Source organism: Megascapheus bottae, unplaced genomic scaffold (assembly GCF_031878675.1).
Source record: "Megascapheus bottae isolate mThoBot1 unplaced genomic scaffold, mThoBot2.hap1 HAP1_SCAFFOLD_118, whole genome shotgun sequence".
Lineage (NCBI taxonomy): Eukaryota > Metazoa > Chordata > Mammalia > Rodentia > Geomyidae > Megascapheus > Megascapheus bottae.
Genome location: NW_028327300.1, coordinates 419,841 through 444,413, shown reverse-complemented (window position 1 = coordinate 444,413; position 24,573 = coordinate 419,841). Strand labels below are relative to the sequence as shown.

Sequence of the window (24,573 nt, the reverse complement as noted above, 5' to 3'; positions counted from 1 at the left end):
TGTCTCAGATAAAGTTGGGGATAGTATCTCAGGAACTACCAGGGAGGACCTGGGCTCAATAAAAAGTAATTTATATATGAATGTATGCTTTATTTTCTCCAGGGGTTCACTCTCCTAGGAATTAATGTAAAAGAAATAGTAGTAAATTTCAACAAAATAAAGTTAGATTGAGTGATGTGTATCTCAGTGTATATAAAGAAGCAAAGGAAGACAGCAAACTAAATGTCCAAAGAATAGGACAGATATAAAATGGCATCTGAAATACTAGTTTAAAATTTTATTCATTTATATGTTATTTTTCATTTTTTGTTGAGTTTATTGAAGTTTTGTTTTTGTTTTTGTCTTGCCAGTTCTAGAGCTTGAACTCAGGGCCTGAGCCCTGATCTTGGGCTTTCTCAAGGCTAGCACTCTACCAATTGAGCTGCAGCACTACTTCCAGCTTTTTCTGTGTATGTCATACCAAGGCTTCATGCATACAAAGCAAGCACTCTATCACTAGGCCATGCTCCTGGCCCTAATTAGTTCTTTACATGTTGTGGTTACTAACTTTTGGTCTGGTAATTCACAGACGGTATCTACCTAGAAGAAAGGGGATGCTAAAAACACAACAAACACAGGCCTAAAGGTCAGTAAGAGGGACAGTACAGTGGGAGAAGGGAAAGATCCTTGTGGTATATAAAAACTGAGAGAAGAAAAAAGATATTATAAAGGGGTATCATGGAATTAGAGAGCTCTTATTCATACATAAATCCTTCCAAGGGTATCCTGTAACATCACTTCCCATCATCTTCAACATCCTTTCAATCTCTGAAGGATACAGGTTTACAGAATGAAGCATGGGTGTCCACCAGGGAGATGTGGGAATTTTATTTCACCTCTGTGGACTTCAGCAAGCTGCTAGATATTCCAGAGATGTAAATTCCACGTGCAAGCCACTTCATGCACTAAGCATGCATTCGTAGGCATTAATTAAGCTGCATTAAGTCAGTCAGCTCAAATAAGGCTGGACATTAACAAGGTGGACTGGATCATTTTCAGAAGTTGCTTTCTGCTCCCATTAGCAGACTGATTATACTCTAGCTCTCATTCAGGGGCATGTCACCAAACTGTCTACCAAAAGGTACATTACAAGAATGCAAAATTTTAAACACTGAATATCTGAGGAAAACAATAAGAATATTGAACACTGGAGTCACGCTTTTTTACCTCTTCAGCAAAAGTAGTAATCAACACAAATGTTTACTGTTTGGAACTGCTGAACCTAAAATATGTATATGGATGGAAATGCAATGTCCACAGGATCTGTTTGCAATGTACTAGCTATTACACTGCAAACAAAATTACTTCTTATTTAAAATGTATCCCACATGCTCAGAATCCATCCCGATCAACACACTGAAGTATAACTTATGATCCAGAAATGAAATTATGTATCTGACTTGGTTACCTGGTGTATTGTATATATGTTTATTTGCTTATTTGAAATGGGGAAAGGAATGGAGAAAACAAGATGATTGGGAGGGGGTAGGAGAAGGGAAAGGGGGCAAAAACATGAGAAAGTGTATCAAGGTTGGAGAAGTAATGTCCCCACTACCTGACAAATATAACTGTATCCCCTCTGTACCTTATCCAGACAATAAAATATAAAAAAAATCTTTAAAGAATAAAAGAAGAAATTATGGACACACTCCAATTAAAAATAACATTTCATAGAACATAACTCTTATTCATTATGCATCTACCAATGCTTCAGAAAAACACTGACAACTCTTCACAGAGAGCCTTGATCTACTTCACCAAACAACACAATGTAGGTGAATTAAAGAGAAACTATAGGCAACCTTTTATGACTTATATAACAACTTCCTGGAATAACTTCAAAAGTTAACTGTACAAAAATAAAATGGTTAATGTTAAATACTAGCTCTAAGATTTAAAAGATTTTAAATTACTTAATATTTCTGATTCATATTTTTTTCATTCATATATGTATTATTTGCCTTTTATATATATCAGACACTATTTCAGGCTCTGGGACTACAGAAATGAATAAAAGATACTACAATCTCTGCCTTTATATTGTTTTAATTTTATTCTTAATTAGAATAATATAGTAGCTATTGAAGATGAAGGCAAAAGATTCATTGCCTATGTAAGTATTCTGTCACAAAAATTAATAACTGAACTTCAAAGAAAAAGACAACACATGTCTTCAAAACTTTACAAGAAGTGAAATACATGGTATTTCTTCCAGTAAACAATAGCAAGTTGTAGCCTGGAGCCATGGCTCGTGCCTGTAATCCCAGCTATTCAAGAGGCTGAAATCTGAGAATCCTGATTCAAAGTAAGCCCAAGCACAAAAGCCTGTGAGATTCTTATCTCCAATTAACCACCAGAAAACAGGAAGTGATGCTATAGCTCAAGTGGTAGAGTGCTTGCCTTGAGCTGAAGAGCTCAGGCCCAGAATTCAAGTCTCACGACTGACAAAAAAAAGAAGCAAAATTAGTAAGTATTAATAACTTAATAATTTAAAGATATATCCTGGCTTTTCATTAAAATTTCAAAAAATCAGATAAACTAGCATCTACAGTAAGGAAAAGGCAAACACTAATGAGTTATTTAAAAAATACAAGAGAAAAAAATATTAATTAGTGCCAGTTAGGTCAAAGAAGTGACCAAAATTCAAATGCTATTAATATTCCAACTGGACTTCTCTTTTCGTAGTATTAGGAATTGAACTCTGAGCCTCGTACTTGTTAGAGAAGCACTCTACCACTTCAGCCAAGTCTCCAGCTGCTTTTTATGTTCACAGTTTTCCAGGTAGAGTTGCGTTGTGCCCAGTTAGATCTGAGCTGTGATTCTACTTGTACATCCTCATGTCCTGGGCCACCAATCCCCATTTAGCCTGTGGGCTATGGAGAGGGAAAGCAACAGAAAACTATCTATTGGAGTTCCTATAAGTATCACTGTGGATGTCAATGATTTCAAGAAAATTCATCAAATATGGACTTCAGAATTTTGTTTGAGAAAGTGGTCTCATAGTACCTTACATTCATATTCTTATTTCCAAAACAGAAAGCTATCCATTATGCCAACAATGATGTAAGAAACAACCCTGGTACTTTTCTCAAATGTCCTACAGGCTTAAGTCTTCTCTGTTTTGATGGCTACTTGCCGCAGGAATATGTGCTACATTATAAGATAAAAACAGAATCGGCCAGGCATCGGTTAGAATTTATTATTGTAATCAACATGATAAACACATTGTTGATAACAAGCACCATAAACAATCTGTTTTACACTTAATGTAACACTAAAAACATATTTAATTGCGTCACTATTATTCTAGGTGTTGAATTGTTTCCAATTTATTTTGTAGAGCCATGACAATGAAACTGAACTGCAATCACAGATGCAACTATGAATTTTTAATTTTTCATAAATCATAAGTAATATGTCCATAAATGCATAGCTGTCCTTGAGATGATGGATTTTTTTATTCTAGAAATATAGTGGAATCTGTTTAGAGTGCAAACTTAGCTAACTCAGCAGTCCTGTGCAGCTGAGTGACAATGGACATGTAGAAATTTTATTTTCTGTAGGACAATTTTTTGCAAATTATCAGATGCTTATTTTTTTCTCTTTTCATGGTATTCTGACAGCACACTCATTGAAAATGGTAAAGTAGTTGAGCTCCAACCATTTAGCTTCAGGATCAATTTCTCAGAGGAAAGCTGAATTGGAATGAAAGAATACTGATACTGAATTTCTCACTATTAGCATATATAAGCTAATTTCCATTCATAATGACCAAGAATGTTTTCCTCCCCATTTCTGTAACTAGGGCAACAGCCATTTTGAACTGTAGTAGAGGGCATAATGGAAACAAAAAAAAGTAGAAAATTCTATTTAAGTAGAAGCTGCAGCATTTGAGTATAAACTGTATTTGCCTGGCTATCTATCTACATAAATATTCTCTGAAGGAGGAACAGAAACAGATCCCACCACCAGCCATATACAAGGACGTTACAGAAGTCAATAGATGGAGCAAGCAAGGTGATACACTTTATAAAAAGAACCCATGGCTATATAACTGTCTGTTCCAATATATTTTCTTATCTCTGATTTTTATATGTGGGAGGAAGGCAAGGAGGAATCAAAGCTTGCAAGGAGAATTTTAGCTAGTTATTTTGCTAATTTAACGTTCAGCATCTGGTCCACCTGCTGCTGAGCACAACTACAAGCAATCCAACACTGACCATGAAATGCTTACTGAAAAATAATGAAGACTTGACTTTTGACTGAAATTCTTTGCAAGTGAATTAACAACATTCAGGCTTATTAAAACCAGTCAATAACTAACCACACTTTTGCTTTTGAACTATTTTAACAGATAGCTGCTTTATGTGGTTTCATATATCTCCTAAGCTCACAAACATTTGCATTTTCTTTATGTCTTAAAAAATAACTGCTGTGGGTTTTTCATTCTTATCCTCTTAAGCACTGAAGTTTCCCATATGAAATTTTAGTCTGGACCTTTTCTGTTTTACAGTGGTAAGAGAAGAATAAGTTACTAATTAACTCTAAAGTAGAGGCATATATATTTTTCAACATATTCTTTGGAAATTCAAATTGACTGAGGAAAACACTACACTTATTTCTTGGGCTGAAAAATGTGAGACTTTGCCAAGGTAAGTGCTTGCTTATGCATGAAAAATTTAAGTTAGAAAAATTTGATGCAATGACGGGTCGTCTTCCAATAGCAACATGACTTTTTATTATTTTTCTGGAGGTACTGTAGGATAAAGTTTTCTAATATTCCCTGCAATATGCACACAATCCTAAATCTAGGAGTCCTTGAAGAATGCCATAGTTCTATATGGCACATCATACCCATATGGAATTTATGCCAATTAGTAGATATTTTCTTTTCCTTTGTCTACCAAAATCCACTTCTAGAAATACTGGAAAGAAGTTTTTCCTCTCATTCAGAGGCTTCCTTTTAATCAAAGACAATAACTTCTATATGAAAGGAAGAATAAGGTTTGGCCTATGAGAAGAAATATAAAGGCTTGTATTGGGGAGAAGTGCCAAAGTAATTACAATATTCATAAAACTTCTCAAAACATTGGTGACAGGTCCAAAACTAATTACCGATTGAAGAAGCAAACTAGACTATATACAAACTAGTTTGATAGTTCTATGGGCAATCAATAACACTGCAACCAATGTGGCCTGAAGTCTTCAAAGACAGAGCCTATTCTCATGGTCCCTAAATAAACACAAAAGTCTGTTTTAGTAGATTAACTGCATTAAAGATTCTAAATTCCAAATAGCGGTTATATCACATCCATGGTGTTTCCCCAGAACTGTGTAGTCCTCTCCCATTCGGACTGTAGGCTTGACCATGTGACTTGCTCTAGCAAATAAGATACTAGTCTATGTATCCCAAGTACAGGTTTTTTAAAGTATGCATATTTTTGCTTTCTTTCTTTTGTTAATGAGCTGACTCATTCCTAGATCCTTACTATGACCAAAATAAAGTGAGCTAATCTTGTATGAGTGAGGGATATGAAAGAGATGGAGTGAAGCTGAGTTGTCCAAGCTAATATCATTCTAGTCTAGGCTCCTTTGTTAAACTGTCAACTGACAACAGATATGTAAGCTAGCCCAACTTGGATTACCTTCATCCTACACTGTTATATAACCACTGAGATAACACATAGACTCATGATAATAATGTGAATATTCTAAATCTCTTCATTTCATGATTATTTGTTACACAGTATTTTAACAGCAACAAGTAATAGGATTGCATTTGGTTACATTCTGAAAACTATGTTAGATTCTTACGAAAAACACTATTTTTGACTGAATAGGCTGAGTAACTGAACACAGTAATCTTACCCGTTCTTTTCTCCACTCAGTACTTGTAAAGGAAATGCTTTATAGCTTTGATAATTTCCCTATAATTATGACTGCTTGCATTTAGGTATGATATACATATTAATCAAACTTACTTATGGCCCTTATTCAACTTCCATGTCAACATTTTAAACTGTTACTTAAAAGTAGTCTTTAGACCAGAAAAGAAACAGCATCCTAAAAAATTAATGTTTCATTTGGAAAGTAAACTATCCTTAAGTGATGGGTAAACAATTTAAAAGGCAAATCCTACTCCAGCATATGAAACAGCTTACTCAGGCAGTCTTTGGCTACTAAATTTCTCTTTACATATTTTCAGTAATAGCTAGGTGGAAAATGAGAATCAGTCAATCTAATTATTTATTGTGTTAGAACTCAAAGATCATTCTATAGGTATCCTTCATTTCTTTTTTTTCATATATTTTTATTGTAATTAATAGAAGGGTTACATGATATTTGCCAGATAGATGGTGCATTAATTCCCATACATTGATACCCTTTCATATGTCTTGGTATCCATTACCCTCCCCCTCACCCCCACCTCTCATCTTGTTTTCCCCCGTTCCCTAATCAATTTCAAATAACCAAATACAAATATATCCGATATATCAGGTAACAAAGTGAGATACTGTAACAATATGAGATAACCAAGGGACAGCAAAGGAGATGAGAGATAACATAGTACCATAAGAACAGCAATCATTCATTATATGGCTTATGTTTCTATATCCTAGAGATCCTTTCATTTAGCGTCCTACTATATGGCCTTTTGTATCAAGGTTTTGCTCTATTCCAAATCTCTGCTAGTAGAGCCCAAGGTTTCTACTGCTTATGATAAATAAGGGAAACCATTGAGCCTAAGTTCCTTTGAGTCTGGCTTACTTCACTTAATATGATCTTTTCTAAGTCTTTCCATTTCCTAACAAATGGGGCAATGTCATTCTTTCTGACAGCAGCATAGAATTCCATTGTGTGCACCTGCTATCTGGCAAATATCATGTAATCCTTTTACTAATTACAATATAAAAAATTTTCAAAAAAGTTTAAAAAAATGGCCTATAGACACATGAAGAAAAGCTCAACATCTCTGGTCATAAAAGAAATGCAAATCAAAACAACTCTTAGATTCCACCTCACTCCAGTTAGAATGGCCAGGATCAGGAAAACGAATAACAACAGATGCTGGAGGGGATGTGGCCAGGAGGGATCACTACTACACTGTTGGTGGGAGTGCAAATTCGTTCAACCACTATGGAAAGCAGTGTGGCAGTGCCTCAAAAGGCTAAACATAGAACTCCCCTATGACCCAGCCATTCCACTACTTGGCATTTATCCAACCAACCAGAAACAAGGACATACTAAACCCACTAGCACAACAATGTTCATTGCAGAACTATTCACCATAGCATAGATATGGAACCAACCTAGATGTCCCTCAGTGGATGAGTGGATCAACAAGTTGTGGTATTTGTACACAATGGAATTCTATGCTGCTGTCAGAAAAACGACATCGCCCCATTTGTTAGGAAATGGAAAGACTTAGAAAACATCATAGTAAGTTAAGTAAGCCAGACTCAAAGGAACTTAGGCTCAATGGTTTCCCTCATTCGTCATAATCAGTGGAAACCTTGGGCTCTACCAGCAAAGACCTGCAATAGAGCAAAATCTTGATACATAAGGCCATATAGTATGAAGCTAAATGAAATGAACTCCAGGATATTGAAACAAAAGCCATGTAACGAATGATTGTTGTCCTTAATGTACTATGTTGTCTCTCATCTCCTTTGCTGTCCCTTGGTTATCTCATATTGTTATAGTATCTCACTTTGTTATCTGATATATTGAATTTATTTCTACTTGGTTATTTGAAATTTGATAGGGAAGGGGGGAAAACCAAGACGGGTGGGGGGACGGGGGGGAGGATAATGAGTACCAAGACATGTGAAAGGGTATCAATGTATGTGAATTAATGCACCTTCTATCTGGCAAATATCATGTAACCCTTTTACTAATTATAATAAAAAATTTAAAAAAATAAAGAATGAATTCTTGTTCTACCTACATCATGACTCTCTTGGCATCTTCAAAAGCAAATGCCCTAACAAACTGGTCAGAAGCACATGAGCCAAAGAGCAAGGAGGGAAAAAAATCACCTTTACAGCAGATCCAATGTTTTTAAGCAGCCTTTGTACCAAGTGTTGTTGTGAAGGAACCCTCGCTCTCTGAAACAGCTAATGAAAATTTAAAACGGTATAACCACGTCAGAAAACGTGTTTGCTGTTTCTCCAAACCTTAAACACCCACCTACTGTATGATTAAGGTATTCATGCCTCGCAATGCATTCCAGAAAGAAAGAAAAAAAAACAGCATATACTGCTACAAAGACTTGTGCACACATGTTCACAGCAGCTTTATGTGTGGGGAAACATAAAAATAAAACAGTAATAGCCAACGGAAGCTCCACATTTGTGCACCAGTCTTGAGCACGGACACTCAGCCTGCCGGCCCAAGTGCAAGGGCCAGGAAGGCACCGAGCGGCTGAGCTGTGGTTATAACTCTTCCTTATCTGACAGCTAATGAAATGTAAACAAAAGCCGTCTCACCGTGACTCCCGCAAGACACAGACTCAACAATCTTCACGGCAAAAACCAAAAAATGAAAAATCCCACTGGAAGGCTTCACGCATCGCATGCTTCAGGCCTGGGAAATGCGCCCAGGGGCAACTTCGCGCATGCGCAGATCCTCCCGCCTGAGAGACACGCGCAAGGCGCAACTTCGCGCAGGTGCAGATCCTCCAGCCTGAGCTGCACAAGGCACAACTTCGCGCATGCACAGATCCTCCCAAAACCTACCAGCCCAGTCAAGGCCCCTCGTTCCTCTCAGACCATGAGGCCCCAGCCCCATGCAGGCCCCGTGCAGCCCCCGTGTCGCCCCAACTGGGGTCTCTACTCCCTGGTTCATTCACCTGCAAGCCCCGGCACAGATACCTGAAAGACCTGGTCTCTTTCTTCCTCAGGGTCAGGGGTGTTAGGGGTGGGGAAGAGGACACCCTTGTCCTTCCTGGGGTTCTTTCTACTTTGAGCGGCTAAACGCGGCCCCTGGTCACTTACCGGGCTCCTCAGCTCTGGGAGACACGTTTGAGGCAATGGCGGGTGTTGAGCTTCGCGTGTTTGTGGGGAGAAGGGCATCAGGGCCACCTGCTCGCGGCTGCCATCGTGGGCCATGAGCTGGGAGCGTGGCCTTGGCAAACACGCATGCTCACTGAGCACCAAGGGTCGTGGCCCAGCGAAGAGCACGCATGCTCAGTGAGCACGAGGGCCAAGGCCCAGTGAAGAGCACGCATGCGGAGAGGGAAGGAAGATGGCCCCGAGACAATAGGGACGCTGCGTAGCTCTCTCTCACAAAAAGAGAGAACTAAGGAGTCCCACGAGCCAATTATCTTAAGAAATCCACAACAACAAACTCAAAAGGCAACGGAGAAGGACTCAAAGTGGAAAAGAAATCCAGATAAAGCTCACATCCAACTTTCTCAAAGAATTCGGAACGCGAGGACCCCTCCCCCACCTCCATCCGCCAGTTCCAAGCCACAGAAAGCGCCGGCGGGCCGGGGGGGAAAAGCGGCAGCAGGCCGGGAAAAGCGGCTGCGGGCGGAGGGGGCCAGCCTGGGTGCCCGATTGCTGCAGAAACCAACATACAACCGGGCCAGCGAACGGCGGAAGCAGCAGAACCCAGACGCGGAACCAGAACAGCAAGCAGCGGAACCCAGACTCGGAACACAGGCGACAGCGGAGACCCGAGGGGAGTGAGAGACTCCCCACCACCGTGCAGCACCCGCAGAGGGATGCAGAGGCGTGAGTAATACAGCGCGTCCCCAAACACAAAGGGAAAGCAGAGCGGTGCCAAGCAATAGAACTTAACTCAGACCCCTCCACCCCGCCCACACAGGCCTAAAGGCAAAAAGAATACAAGGACGAATCCTAAAGTTGGCTGTGCCTCCACTACCAGATTTTTGTAGACTCCAACTTACAGGCCAGAAGTTGAGAATTAATGGCCCAGTAGATCAAATTAGTCCCATTCCATGTTGTTTAAGCAGCATAGTATTTCTACACATTTGAGCCATCATTTAACAAAACAGAAGACCTATATCAGGCACCAGTATCTCACACTTACAATCCTAGCTACTCAGGAAGCTGAGATCTGAGGATCACGGTTTGAGGTCAACTTGAGCAGGAAAGTCTGTAAGATTCTTAAACCTAATTAACCAGTAGGAATTCAGAAGTACGGGTATGGCTTGAGTGGTACAGCACCAACCTTAACACCAACCCTTAAATTAATTAACATACATGTGGGTCTGTGTATATGTGCACACATATATATTATTGTATATATATATACATCTATTATGTATGCTGTATACATGCACATGTGTGTGTGTTTGTGTCAGAAGACTTAAGTTTAAAATTTAAATTTCCTTAAAACAATGAAACAACTGACCATTCTAGGCTTACAGTCCTGCCTCATGATGATAAGCTGTAGCAGAGTAGAGGCTTCCCCTCCAGATAAACTACTCAGCTGATCACAGCCCCTGTTACTCCCACTAGTCCCCACTCTAGCCTGTTTTCCTGCCTTAATCCTGTTGAAATCTTGGCTCTTCCTAAGGTGGTTCTTCAATTACTCTGTGTCTGTGTCTGCACAGTAATTAAAGACTAAACTCAAGTTGGGCATGGTAGCACTTGCCTATAATCCCATCCTTAGGAAATGGAAACTGAAAGATCTTAAGTTTGAGGCCAGCCTGGAGTACATATGTAGTTATTTCTAAGCCAGCCTAAGCTACATAGCCAGATCTTGTCTCAAAAAGGAAAAAGGAAAAAAAAGTCAAAAATCAGAACAGAAAAGAACAAAACCGATTCGGCTCATTTTGGTGCTCAGAATGAGATTTCTACGTTTGGACCTTTTTCATTTTCTTCTCATATTTTATTATAATATTCCAAAGAAACTCTCAGAAGGCAATGATTATATCATATATTTTGCATTTCCCACAGCTCTCCATATAAAACGAAGTACAAAGTAGATAATTAATGATTGTTAAAAGAATGCATGAGTAAAGAATACATATGTATATATATAAAATAAAACAGGAATTACTTGAAACATGAAAGCAAGATTATAACAACTGCTTGTTGCTCATGTTTTTAAAAACATGAAATGTCAGTAGTAAAACTATTTGCTTTTAGAGGGGTGGGGGCGGGGGGAGGGAAATGGGGACCAAGACATGTGAAAGGGTATTAATGAATGGGAATTAATGCACCATCTATCTGGAAAATATCATGTAACCCTTCTATTAATTACAATAAAATATATGAAAAAATATTCATTTTTGAGCCAGGTTTGAGAGCTCATCTTTATAATTTTAGCTTCTTGGAAAGTGGAGATCAGGGGGTTGAGCAATTCAAGGCCATTCCAGTCAGAAGTACTCCCAACTCCATATCAGCCAGGGGCCCTGATGGCAAGCACCCGTCATCTCTGGCTGGGCGCACATGGCTTTTGCCTTCATCCTCAGTGACACATGGGAGCACAGCTAACAGGAATGTAGCCCAAACCTGTCCACCCCAGGCTAGTCCCAGCCTCAAAAATAACCAACATTGAAAGGGCTTGGAATAATATCTCAGTGGTAAAGCACCAGCCACCAAGCATGTGGCCCAGAGGTGAATTCAACACCTCCAAAATGAATGCACACACACCTTACACAAAACAATACTAGTAGCCTGCTTTTCAGTGCATTAGCTTGGGGAACGATTGTGCCTGAGGTTATTTTCTAATTGATCAGTAAAGCTTATCCTTATCACAGTTCTATCTAGTTGATTCTTTTTGAGCTTTCTTTCAGAACTGCAAATCAGTCATTTCAGGACCAGACTAGAGGTACAGCAAAGATTATCCTGAGGCATGTAATTTGTTTTAATTTCAGTGAATCCTCAAGAAAAATTTCTGAGACACCTTCAGTACATTTTGACAACGCCTATTATTCTCAATGCCACAAATCATCAGGAAAATTCTAATATTAATATAGTGTGGAGTTATGAAATATTTGCCCAGAGAATAGTTCATATTAAAATTAATATTTAAAATGGCTTGTTTTCTACCAAATGGATTTCATTAATATCCTACTAACATACAAACATACAGGCCTTTTTCCTGTCTTAATTGTTTAGTAACTAGCATTTCTTCTAATCAAGTTAATCTTAATCCCTTTAAAGCACAACTTACAGTAATTCCACAACAAGGCAGCTAACTAGTAGGCGAGTTTTAGAAAAGATGGAAATAATGGCTCTGTGAGGGTTTTTTAAATCATTTTTCATGTATTTTAAAGCCTGCAGGATTCCAAAATTTTTATGACCTTAAAATTATCTCACTTTTTAAACATATAATATTAAACTTGAAATTGTCTATGAAAGAAGAAAAATATGTAGGAGGCTGCAAAACATAATAGTATCCCAGAATCAGAGAAAATGTGGACTGTCTGAGCTTAACAGAAAGGCCATCGCAGTGCTAAGTCTTTTCCTCTTACCTACAGAGACCATGCAGTGAATTTTAAGAGTGCAATCTGATGAAAGAGGAAAAGGAAAGATGCTTAGAGAATATAAACTACTCAGAGCATCAGAGTTTCATGGGAAAAGGTACTGTGTTTTAAAATCATATTAATAACACATATGTTCTCTCTAGGTAACACAACATGCATAAAGCTTACTGAGTGTTGTACATCTAATAATCCATATGCATAACAATTGGCATTGTTCTTTACATGCCTCTACAAAGTGCCGCTCGGGTTCATCTTTCTCTGTAAGCTTTTTACTACCCCACACCGAGGAAAGCTGCAGGAAAAAATAATAAAATAGCATATAGGATAGTTGTGATGGACAGCAGTACCTTCCCACAGAACTGGATGTCTGGTCGACCTCGGTGAAATAGATATTGTTACTTCAGGCCAAGGTGTTAAGTAATTTTGCTCTGTGTGTTCTGAGTACTGGGGAATCAAGTCTCAGTCCCTGATGGCATTGTAAGTTAAGGTGTAACTGATAAATCCAACAGAATCCAGCCGAAAGAATAGGCATTGTTGATCACACATTGCCTGCCAAACAGCCAACAGGCTTGATCCGTGTTCTGTTATTTAGTCTGTTGAGTTTTGTGGATGAGTGGTTCAAGTGAAGTTTCCAGTGTTGTTTCTCAGTCTTGAGAAACGTGGATGGTACCATCAGTCTCTTCCTCACTCAGTAGTCAAGGGCACATCTTAGAGACACCATTCTGGTTTCTTTGGCAACAGAACAGCATCAAAACAGGGAAGCAACCAGCAGGACAGGAAGAGCTCTTTCAAGTTCACATCTAAAAACACCACTCCCAGTCATACATCTGGAAAACAGGCCAAGGAAGACACATTTGAAAGATACTCTGCCTCAATGGGAATTTTGAAAATTATGTAAAGGAATAGGACATTTCCCTTTTGTGGGAGGACAAATTAATACATCATACAAAATCCACTAGCATAACAATGTTCATTACAGCACTATTCACCATAGTAAAGATATGGAACCAACCTAGATGTCCCTCAGTCGATGAGTGGATCAACAAGTTGTGGTATTTGTACACAATGGAATTCTATGCTGCTGTCAGAAAGAATGACATCGCCTCATTTGTTAGGAAATGGAAAGACTTAGAAAAAATCCTATTAAGTGAAGTAAGCCAGACTCAAGGGAACTTAGGCTCAATGGTTTCCCTCATTCGTCATAATCAGTAGAAACCTTGGGCTCTACTAGCAGAGATCTGCAATAGAGCAAAATCTTGATACATAAGGCCATATAGTATGAAGCTAATTGAAAGGACCTCCAGGACATTGAAACAAAAGCCATATAACGAATGATTGTTGTCCTTAATGTACTATGTTGTCTCTCATCTCCTTTGCTGTCCCTTGGTTATCTCATATTGTTATAGTATCTCAATTTATTATCTGATATATTGAATTTCTTTGTATTTGGTTATTTGAAATTTGATAGGGAAGGGGGGAAAACCAAGACGGGTGGGAGGTGTGGGAGGGAGGGTAATGGGTACCAAGACATGTGAAAGGGTATCAATGTATGTGAATTAATGCACCTTCTAAATAAATAAATAAAAGAAAAAGCATGTGCACTGTTTTGCTTGCAGGCATAGAAATTACATTATTCACAAATATTTTCTACATAGTAGGTAGGGTAGCTACACTGGACATGAAAGGGCGGGACAATTAATATGGATGAAACAGTCCTGTTTCATTAACTTTCTACCTTATTGTTCATTTATTTCTTCAAATTTTGGGTTTGTCTGAGAGATGAGAGATTCTCTTCTCTCTTTGATTATATCAGAATAAAAATAGATATTGGTCTGGAGGTTTGGCTCAAATACTAGAGCACCAGATGTGCAAGCAAGCTCAGCAAATATGAAGCCATAAGTTCAAACCAAGTATTTTCTAAAATCATCATCATCATCAATAAAAATAATAAATAGCATAAGCTGGGGACAAGGCAGAAAAGTTCATGAAATGTTAATTTCTAATTAATCAGCAAAAAGAAAAAATTCAGAAGTGGAGATGTGCCTCAAGTGGTAGAGCATGAAATAGTTGAAATAGCCAAGTGAGAGCTCAGGGTCCTGAGTTCATGTCCCAGTGGTGCTTCTCTTAATCAAATATGAATGCACACATACTGAAAATGTACATGGTATACACTGCCAAATACACAGCTCACTCCCTCCAGCAGCTCCTAAAACCTGTTATTAGGTTGCAGGTTTGAAGTTTAGCAACTCCACATATCTTAGGCACCTTATTTCAATGAGGATTGAACAGAGGGACCAGGAAAAGACTTAATTAACTAGGGCAGTATTTCTCGAGATATTTGTTGTTGACATTGCAAAAGGGACAACATATTATATTTGATTTCCCATTTTCAAAGCAGAAGGAAAGGCAATCCACAACATAGGAAACATTTCACTTTCCTTCCTATTTTAATCAATCTTCAAAGAAAGACTGGGGTGGGAACACTTAAATCATAACTCTGCGGTTATTGAAAACCCCAAGAATGATGAACTTCATGCATATGATGTTGAAATAACACACAATGAATTGTAGGCACTCTGAACGGCAGTGAAATTTACAACTCCTTTCCTCTGTTCCAAAATAAAAAAAGAATTTCTATCTTCCCAGCAAGTGGTCTCCAAAATAAATGCTGTTCTCACACCCATGAGCAAAGAAATAACTTGGGGCAAGAAAGCACAGTGTGTTTTCATTTACAAATTATATACATCACATCACTTTACTAACATGCTGCCAAATATAAAAATTGAAATATAAACTGTATGAGATATAAAATGCAGTATTTTTCCCCACATTGCCTGACATACTGTTCCACATAACTCAAATACTGACTATGATGATGTCTCGTGCATAACTATAAATATCTACCTCCCTAAATATCCCTTCCACACAGCTCAAAACAAAAAACTTGAAGACAACTCTTGTTGCTGGCATGCCTCTTTTAGAGAGCCTAAAAGGACAGAAATAAGTTGAGACCATAAATGATGCTCTCAATTTGGGTAGGTACGATACTAACTGAGTGCTTTCCAGGTGTGAGGCATTGTAATGTCTTGTGTTTAATTTTCCCCAAAACTCCATGTGGTAGATCATCTTCCCAGTTAACAGCTAAAGAAACTGAGGACTAATGTACCTTAGAATTGGCTAGTTAGAAAACAGTAGCAAACTGTGTAAGAATCCTTTCTTGACTGAATTTATTCTGGGTCCATGGCCCGCCAGAGAGAAGCTTTGGATTCCCAAGGGGATCCTTAGCAACATGGGAAGGAGGGGGAAATTTGGGTTGTCTGGAGGCACAGGGAGATGTCAGGGTTCCTCTCATCTTTTGGTAGAAGCGAGGGATGCTAATATTCTGACGTGGACAGGACAGTCCAAGAACATACCCACAGTGCTGTGGAGGGAGAATCAAGAGGTATCAGAGATGAATGACGAACCAGATATGTTCATCACAGTGCAATTTGTAATAGCTGAGTAGTCCAAGACTCAATAAATTACAGTGTATCTATTTATCAGAGCTCTGTGGCTACTAGCATGACGTTTTTTCAAAAGAATAACCATATGAAAAAAATTCACACTTCCTATTTACATGTGCAAAAGCAATATTCGCCAAAACATTCATATTCACAAGTCCTAAAAGTAATCTGGTTAGCAGGGTTGTTGTGTTAGAAAAGTATTTATATGTTTATGTATGCACATGGGAAATACTTTGAAAGACATCAGCCAAAGTATTAATTACTATTTGTTGCTGAAGTATAGTAGAGAGTCCATATAAAATATTTTATGACAGAATCATTATAAATAGCCACACATACCACTGTAAGAAGGAAACACTCATAAGTAATATAATCTATTATCTCAAAGTCCTTATGAATTCCGTAAGCCAAAGATTTGATACCCATCTTTTCAGAATGTGTCACTGGCAGCATTTTATTTCATTTTATTTTCTGACATCAAGTTCTTTAATAATAGAAAAGAAAAGCACCAGGTGTTTCTCACCAGGTGCCTTTGCAATGGCAGCAGAGTTCACTGGTATATTTTTTTCAGAGCCAAAATAGCACCTACTATTCACATGCCCTATCTTTAAAGCCTTCATTGTTTCACTATGATTCAAAAGTGAAGTTACTCACTCCCGCCCACACAGCAAGAACAATACAATCACGACACTGAACTGAATAAATGCTTGAAACTTCATAAATACTAAGTATCTCATCTCAGAATGTCTTATGAGTAGAAATCATTATGATGCTGTCTGCCATATAATTTATCTTTATCTTTATCATCATCATCATCATCATCATCGTTTGGGTTTTTGTTCTGGTACTGGTGATGGAACTCCATCACCTGAGCCACACCACCAGTCCAACATTTTGCTGGTTAATTGGAAATGAAGAATTTTCTGTTTGGACTCGCTTCAAACTGATCCTCCAGGTCTCAGCATAGTGAGCAGGTAGCATTTCATATGTCAGCCACTGGTGTCTTGCTCAGAAGTCTTACTTTATTAGAACACAGTCTAACAAATTACCCTTTATTTTACTGACCAGTACCTCATTGTGACCTGGAAAAAAAATACAACTAACATGGCAGCAAACCTTCAAAAATACCATGAGATTTATATCGGCCAAAAAAACTGCTAAGAAAAAGTTTATTCCCCAATACAGATGAAAAATTTGACCTACAGTAGCAAGAAAAACAACAAAAAAGAAAGAGCTGGACAAACACAAAATGGAGAAAGAAGATAAGAATTGTGATTTCTTTCAAAATTGTAATCATTAAATAAAATAAAATTTGCTTATTTTCATCTTCAAGGAATCCAAATGGTTTACATTATATCTAGCATACAGACTATTACTAAATAATAACAGTTAACAATATCACAAAGTATAAAGGTTTTCAGAAACATAAAAATGTTAGAAGGTATTTCAGATACTTCTTTGATTCGAATTAGAGAAGATATGTCTAATTATGACATGATATCAAAAGGAATGCTGTATAAACTAAGTAAGCAAAGATATTTGCCAGTAATATTAAAAGTAATTCCTGAATGTTTCTCAAGTATGTGAAATACTGAGAAAATCAATGCCTAGCATGACAGTGCCACTTGTCAAAACAGTCTGTTAATTATCTTTATCATGCTCTTGGCAAAATAGGATACTGTTGGATAAATAACATCTTCACATAATTTAAATCCATGCTATGTTTTATTAATTTAGATCCTCCGTTTACCCCAAGAGGGGGTGGAGATGATTGGCTACATCTTCTGTTGCAAATATACACAAAGCCTTATTTGCAATGGAACAAAAACACAAATTTAGAATTGGATTGACGAATGTCCAAAACCCAACTCTACTACTTCAGTGCCTGTCTTTGCACAAATTATATCATACTACTGACCTACCGTGTCTCTATACATTAAAAATAAACAGTGCCAATAATCAGATCCCTCATAGGGTCCGGTAAGAAAAACAATGAGATGTTATTTGTGAAGTTCTGGCAACACAGTAGGGATTTGATTGCTGTGAATTTTTTTTATCTCCTTCCCATTTTTACCTTTCTGTCCTTGCTTTCATACCTAGATCTTCACAAGGCAAGTTGATCTGGAGGGAAAACAGAAAGAAGGAAGAAATAAAGGGGGGGAGAAGGGAAGGAGGAATAGAGGGAAGGAATGGAGGGAGGGAGAGAAGAAGACAAAGAGGAATTCACCTTACCAGAGGCTTACACCTGTAATCCTAGCTACTCAGGAGATTGAGATCTGAAGATGGAGGTTGGAAGCTAGCATGGGACAGGAAAGTCTGTGAGACTCTTTAACCACCAAAATTCAGACGTGGAGCTGTGGCTCAAGGGGTAGAACTACAAGGAACAGAGCTAGGTCCCTAAGTTTAAATCCTAGTGCCAGCACCAAAACAAAGAAACTCACCTTAAATTCAAAGAATGTTCTAGGGAAAAGGAACTGTAAACAGCAACAGGCTCAAATCCCCTGATTATACAGATTGTGAAACAGACCACATCAGGATCATGCTATAGAAACATGCATGCGCAGGGACCATTTCCTCTTATCCTCCAGAAATGACTAAAACTAGAGGCCATTGGGAAAAAAACACCTTCAACTTCCAGGGCTCAAAGGGCTGATTGTTCCATGGCCACAAAGTTCCCTTTTACCCAGTTTATACAAGATGTGGTAGGTGGTAAACTAGAAGTTAAAAAATATAAGCAACATTTCTTTTCTGGACTGTCCTATGTCCTTGTGAGAATTGCTTGTTCATGCAATTCTCAGAGAACACCCCTTGGGCACAGCACAAGGGCTCCACCTTCAACCTCAGAATGAAGAGGAACTTTTCAAAAATGCTATCTGAATCTTTAAAAAGCAGATCAGAAATGCAGTCTCTTCTTACAAAACGTGAACCATATAACATTTCACTTTGCAAGCTTTCATCCCAAGAATTTTATTCTCCACTGGTGAAATCACACAGGTAAAATTTTAAAATAGGGTTTTAAAAAAACTATTGCATTTCCTTTTAAGTTCTTCATCATTCATGCTGCTGTGTCATTTTCTTTATAGTTGCAACAGAAGCTGATGAGCTCTTCCATTCTAATTCTCCTAGAGCTTCACTCCAGTGGACTTAGGGTTTTGCAACAAAGAAAAAGGTTAATCTTTGCTCAGTAGATCTATTCATAAATTATTCTTTATATTCCAATAAATACTTGGCAGTTTGGGGAAGAGAAACTTCAATCATGACAAAAGAAAATAAAATTCAGTGCTATTCAGAGCCATTACTTAGACTTTGAAGATTAGTTTTTACCAATCACATTGGTGAGTGATATAGTTTATATTAAAAACCACATAAAATATTCTCTTAATTCACAGAGTAAAACTCCCAAATATAGGTTAACTCCTAAAGAAGGTGATATCGTGACATCACAGAATGGAAGGCCATCTTTCTTCTATCATCTACTTATAGATGTTGGTATGTGCACCCTGTTTTTTCTTTCTGGCTCTACCACATTCTCAGATGTCTAAGTCTTGATAAAAAGTAGTCACAGATACTCAAAGGAAAGGGACTATCTAGCTAAGGAAAGCTAGAAAAAATTATATCCAGAGCTCTTACCTTTCCTTTATTCTGATTACAAACCTGAACTCAGAAATGTAAGTTTGGTGAGTCCCAAAAATGTTGGAAAGGGTTGATTACCCCCATCGGAGCAAGGATTAAAAGCAAGTCCTATTTTCGTTGTATTTTTTTATTCAGCACCCAAACTTTTCAATGTGTCTTGCTCATTTATAATCTCCTATATTTGAAATTTAAAGAGCAGTTGTTAAAAGCTTAGTTCCATGGTAGGTGTTCTTAAAATGTATTCTATCCTCTATAATGATGTGGTGGCTTAGTTATTCTATTATGGCGTGTTTATCATTGAGAAAACAGAGTGTAAAGAAATTAAATAAGCCCAGAGTTGAGTCAGTGGACCAGAAAACCTGAACTCTCAATCCCTCTGCTGTATACCACAACCCTCCCTATAATCCATATGCAAATGAGTACCCAATTCAATTCAACAAATGTTTCAGAGCAATTTATATTTAGCAAGACATTGTACTTTATGAGAATGAAGCATAGAAATATTAGAGGACTTGCCTGAAATCTCAGAACACTTTCGCAAATGTCCATACTAGAACTCAAGTACTAAACATTGGGCCTGAAGAGCAAGCAACAAGACAAGTTGAAAGAGAACAAGCTCTGGAAATGAGACACATTTGTCCTCAGAATCCAGGCCCATCACATCCAATGTATGACATAGGTCTAAAGTGAACCTTACTTATTTTACATCCCCACCAATTAACTAAATTAAATATTAGGTACTGCTCTGCAATTTTATAGAACTTTTTACTTTGTTTAACACATTCTAGTCTTCTTCGCTGCAAATGAAGTAGATACTCCTCTTAAAAACAATGTGAACACAGTAGTGGTTCTTGCCTGTAAAACAAGGTTTTGAAAGGTGAGACGGGAGGATCATGAATTCAAGGGTCACCCTGGAATACATTTTGAAATCCTCTCTAAAAACCACAAAGGAAAGAAAAAGAAAATATGGTTTCAGAAATATAAAAGCCACATATACTTTTTCAGATAAAATAAAGGACTCTCAACTAAATTGGAATTTCAGAACCAAATTTTCAGTTCAAGGATGTCTTGAATATTGCATGTTTATCTAAAATTAAAATTTTACTGGGCAGTTCATATATGTTTGCTAAATATGGCAACCTAAAAATGGCTGTGCTTGAAATAACTAAGAATTTCTTGGAATATCATTCAAAACAGAACAAAAATTTCTTCCTCCTAGAAATTAAAATATCTTAAGATGTCAATAACAAAAAAAACCCATAAGGAAAAGAAAGGAAGGACTTTGAAACTAATTTCCCTTGGGATACATAGCCACTGTAATTATCAGAAGCATTTGGAAATGACCCATATATTGCTTAGAAATTTTGATCAATAATACTTCTAATCTTTTGCCCATTCTCCTCAAGATTTAATTTTTGGAATCCTATTTATTCAAAAGATGTTAGACATTGTCATTTTATTGGTTTATTTTCACCTGTGAACTTTGACCCATAATGGAGACTTTTGTTTTGTATGGTCTGCTCTCCTCCCTTGGCCTACAAAGGAGACCCTTTGGACTGGACATGGAGATCAGAACAGATGCTCCAGTGCACAATATCCAGACTCAGAGCACAGATTTATTTCCTCCAAGTCAGTTTTGCTCAGTGAAGTTTCCCCAGACTCTCAACCACTGCCAAGGTTAATGTAGGCCCTGACTCTGCCTGCTGATTCATATTAATTAAGACAATCAATGATCTTGTTTCATACAGTGTCTGTTTTTAATATAACCTATTTGATGAGGCTGTATTAATTTAGGAGAAATATGCACTGGCATTCTGGCATGCACTTTTCCTAATTATCTCACAGCTCTCATTCCGCAGTGAAATTAGACTGTGGTTATCACGGTTAATGGAAGCCCATAGCTCTTAGCTAAGTGATCTCCTCCAGTGGAAAGTCATCGTTTCTTGCTCCTGGCTACATAAACATGATTGTGCTATCTAAGCAATCCCCTGTGGCTGTGGATGTGAATGTTTTAACAAAATATTCTGCTTTAGAGCTACAGGGTGGCACCTCATTTCTATAAGTAGGAGGATAACAAGATTGGAATGGGAGGACTGTGAAAGGAAAAGTTACCCAATAACAGAAGTGAGACAAGGAGAAGCAGTTTTCAAGGGTGTGCAGGAAATAGGAAGCCTGACCTGGTAGTTATGTGTTCAGGTTCAAAAGAAATCCTTTATATGTTCCCTTATGCTTCTCTTGAGTTCTACATCACCTATCTCGCACTGCCCATTTTTCTTTTAAGAACTCAGTAGAATCTTGGTCCAAATGAGGACTTACTCTTCTGTGTGCCTGTCCACTCTTTTCAATCATTCACTTACTAAGTGCCTACATCCCTCACTAGAAAGAAACCAGTCACTTCCTGCATGAAACATGAATCCATGAGGCAGGCAGCTCCACAAGTTAATTTAAGTCAATCATTACAAATTGTAAATACACTAAGAATTTTTAATGGATTGATTTGATACAAAATGATCTGGCAAAACAATTTTTGAAAGAGGGACAACATCTGGGCTGAAACTGTTGTGATTACAAACATCCAGTTATCGGGAGAACCAAGAAAAGAAAATGAGCCCGTGAAGGAATAGTACTCATGAAATCCTGAAGCAGGACCCTTTCTTATTCTAGAAACCAAGCCAAGGCTAGAGTATGAGGAGTCATGCAGAGAATACAAGAGAGACTGATTATAAGCTTCCACCAAAGGGGCCTTTTGCCTTCCCATGTTCCTTCTACCAGTGGACCCTGAAAAGGGGTTGACAGCACATCATTCCCCTGGCCTACTGGGCAAATATGTAACTTAAAAGGAAGTAATGACACAGTGCTCATCTTGTATTACTGACTATGCCAGTGAGGATGCCTGGATCAAATAGAAATGTTAGAAAGTTGAGCCAACTGTAGTTGCATTTATTTAAATGGACTATGAATTCCAGTTTTATCTGTGAAAACAGGAAGCCAGTCCATTTCTGAAAGACTTGTTATTTACAGTAGGCAGTGTTTGGTAAGCTATTTTCACCAACAAGACACTGCTTATATATTTCCACTTCTTTAAGGCTTACATTCAGAGTAGATTTATTTGTTTTCATTCTAAAGATAAAAGACTCAGGAACAGATATAGCAATGAACTAAAATTGGGAGTATTAGTGTTTGAACCCAAGGCAATCAAGTCCAGAATACATATCCTTAATCATGATTACTAGCAGCCAAAATTCATCTTGGGAAGCTAATCAAACCATTAAGGTGCATCAGTATTTAATGCACTGAGATGGCAGCAAGATATTTGACATGTCAAAGAGTATACTTGCCCTGAATGTGCATTAGGTAGAAGATATGAAATACATCTTTAATGAATTTCCATATCTCTGCTTTCTTAGTTATAAGAAAAGATTATCTAGTCACACTTCAAATGGTTCCACTGTTGCTATAGAAACTGCTTTCCTTTAAGTTTTTGAGGTGACTGTCAGCTTGTAAAACACTCAGTGCTAGCAGCAACACAGCACTAATGGATGCCTTTAGGAAATTCTAATTTCCCCCAATGTTCTCCATCCTCTAACTTTTTTTCCCCAAATCAACTTACATACGGAACCTAATGAGAATCAGTGTACTTGCTAGGCAAACATAGTTGTAAATCAAACTGTGGGTCTCAGGCCAGGGCATAACCCTGGGAAGACCTCCCAAGATCCTTCTGTAAATGACCTATTTCCCCTGAAGTTTCTGGGTCTCTGACAAAGGCAATGAAGGAGAAAGAAATAGGAGAAAGAAGAGGAGAAGGAGGAAGGGAGGGAGGAAGAAGAAAAGGAAAAGGAGAGGCTTCAGCGTGGAGGAGAAGGAGGAGGAGGAGGAGGAAGAGGAAATGAAGAAAAAGAAGAAGAAGAAATTTACCCACCTTTATTCAGCAGTGTTAAGAGCCTATTCGCTACCTTCTCTTTCTTCTGTCTTCAATCCTCCACTTCCAGCACACAGGGGGACTTTACCTCTCTCCTCACATTTCTATTCCAGATCCAGAACACTATTTCTTCCGCCCCTTTTTGCTTTTCCTGCCACCTCATTTTTAATATAAGCATTGATGATTTTAATTCCTAGTGTATCCTACACATGCCCAATCTCTTACTTTTCTATTCTTATTATTGTTTCTGATTTTTATTTACCATACTTAAATGTATAGTTTGTCTTTGAAGTATTGTTATTGTAACCATGGTCTTCTCTCTTCTGAGTGGTAGTGAGGAAATGGAGATTTGTGTGTGGCATATAAACAACGGGCTTGATTTTGTAAGGGTAGTATTTTGTGTTCTCATATAAGATCTGAGATTAGAGAAGACATAGAAAGGGAAAGGGGAGTTAAGAAAGAGGTTGATACATAAAGTGGCAACTCCTTTTTTGTACACCTACTTAAAGATAGTTTTTAAAAAAAAACACAAAAATTAACTAGATCTAAAATACTTGGGCATAAGAAATTATACAGGTCTCTAGGCATTCACATATAGTGAAACCAAAGGAGGAGACAGGAGAAGAACAGAAAGGCACACTGCCTATGTGCATCTGATCATCCAAAATACTATATATCCACATGAACTCCAGGAAATGAAAGTGAGGGTTTTTTTTTCTTTTTAGTTTCTCTTGTCTTTCCATTTTGTTCTGTCTGTTTATCTGTCTGTGGGAGTTTAAAGGGAGGCACAGAAATGGAGAGACAAAGGATAAACAAATGCAGCAGTGGGGCTCACTGGACACTATGCTGAAAATTGTTGAATACAAGTTGTGTACAACTTGTGAGTGGGGGAATGGGAGGGAAAGCCTGAGAGAGAGCAAGGGAAGAGGTGACATTACCCAAAAAAGAAGTGTACTTTTTACCGAACTGTAGCCCGTCTGTACATCCCCTTCACTATAATTTTTAAAATTACAATT

The 24,573-nt window shown here is 37.9% G+C and overlaps 1 long non-coding RNA gene across 1 annotated transcript in view; it reads left to right on the top strand.

Moving 5' to 3' along the window:
• The first annotated feature begins 9,665 nt into the window (after positions 1–9,665).
• Positions 9,666–24,573, top strand: part of LOC150040143 (uncharacterized) — a 50,817-nt gene continuing 35,909 nt past the window's right edge. Inside the window, exons 1-2 of the long non-coding RNA XR_016534061.1 lie at positions 9,666–9,776; positions 12,497–12,599. This is a non-coding gene — a long non-coding RNA (uncharacterized LOC150040143). The remainder of the gene's footprint in view (positions 9,777–12,496; positions 12,600–24,573) is intronic.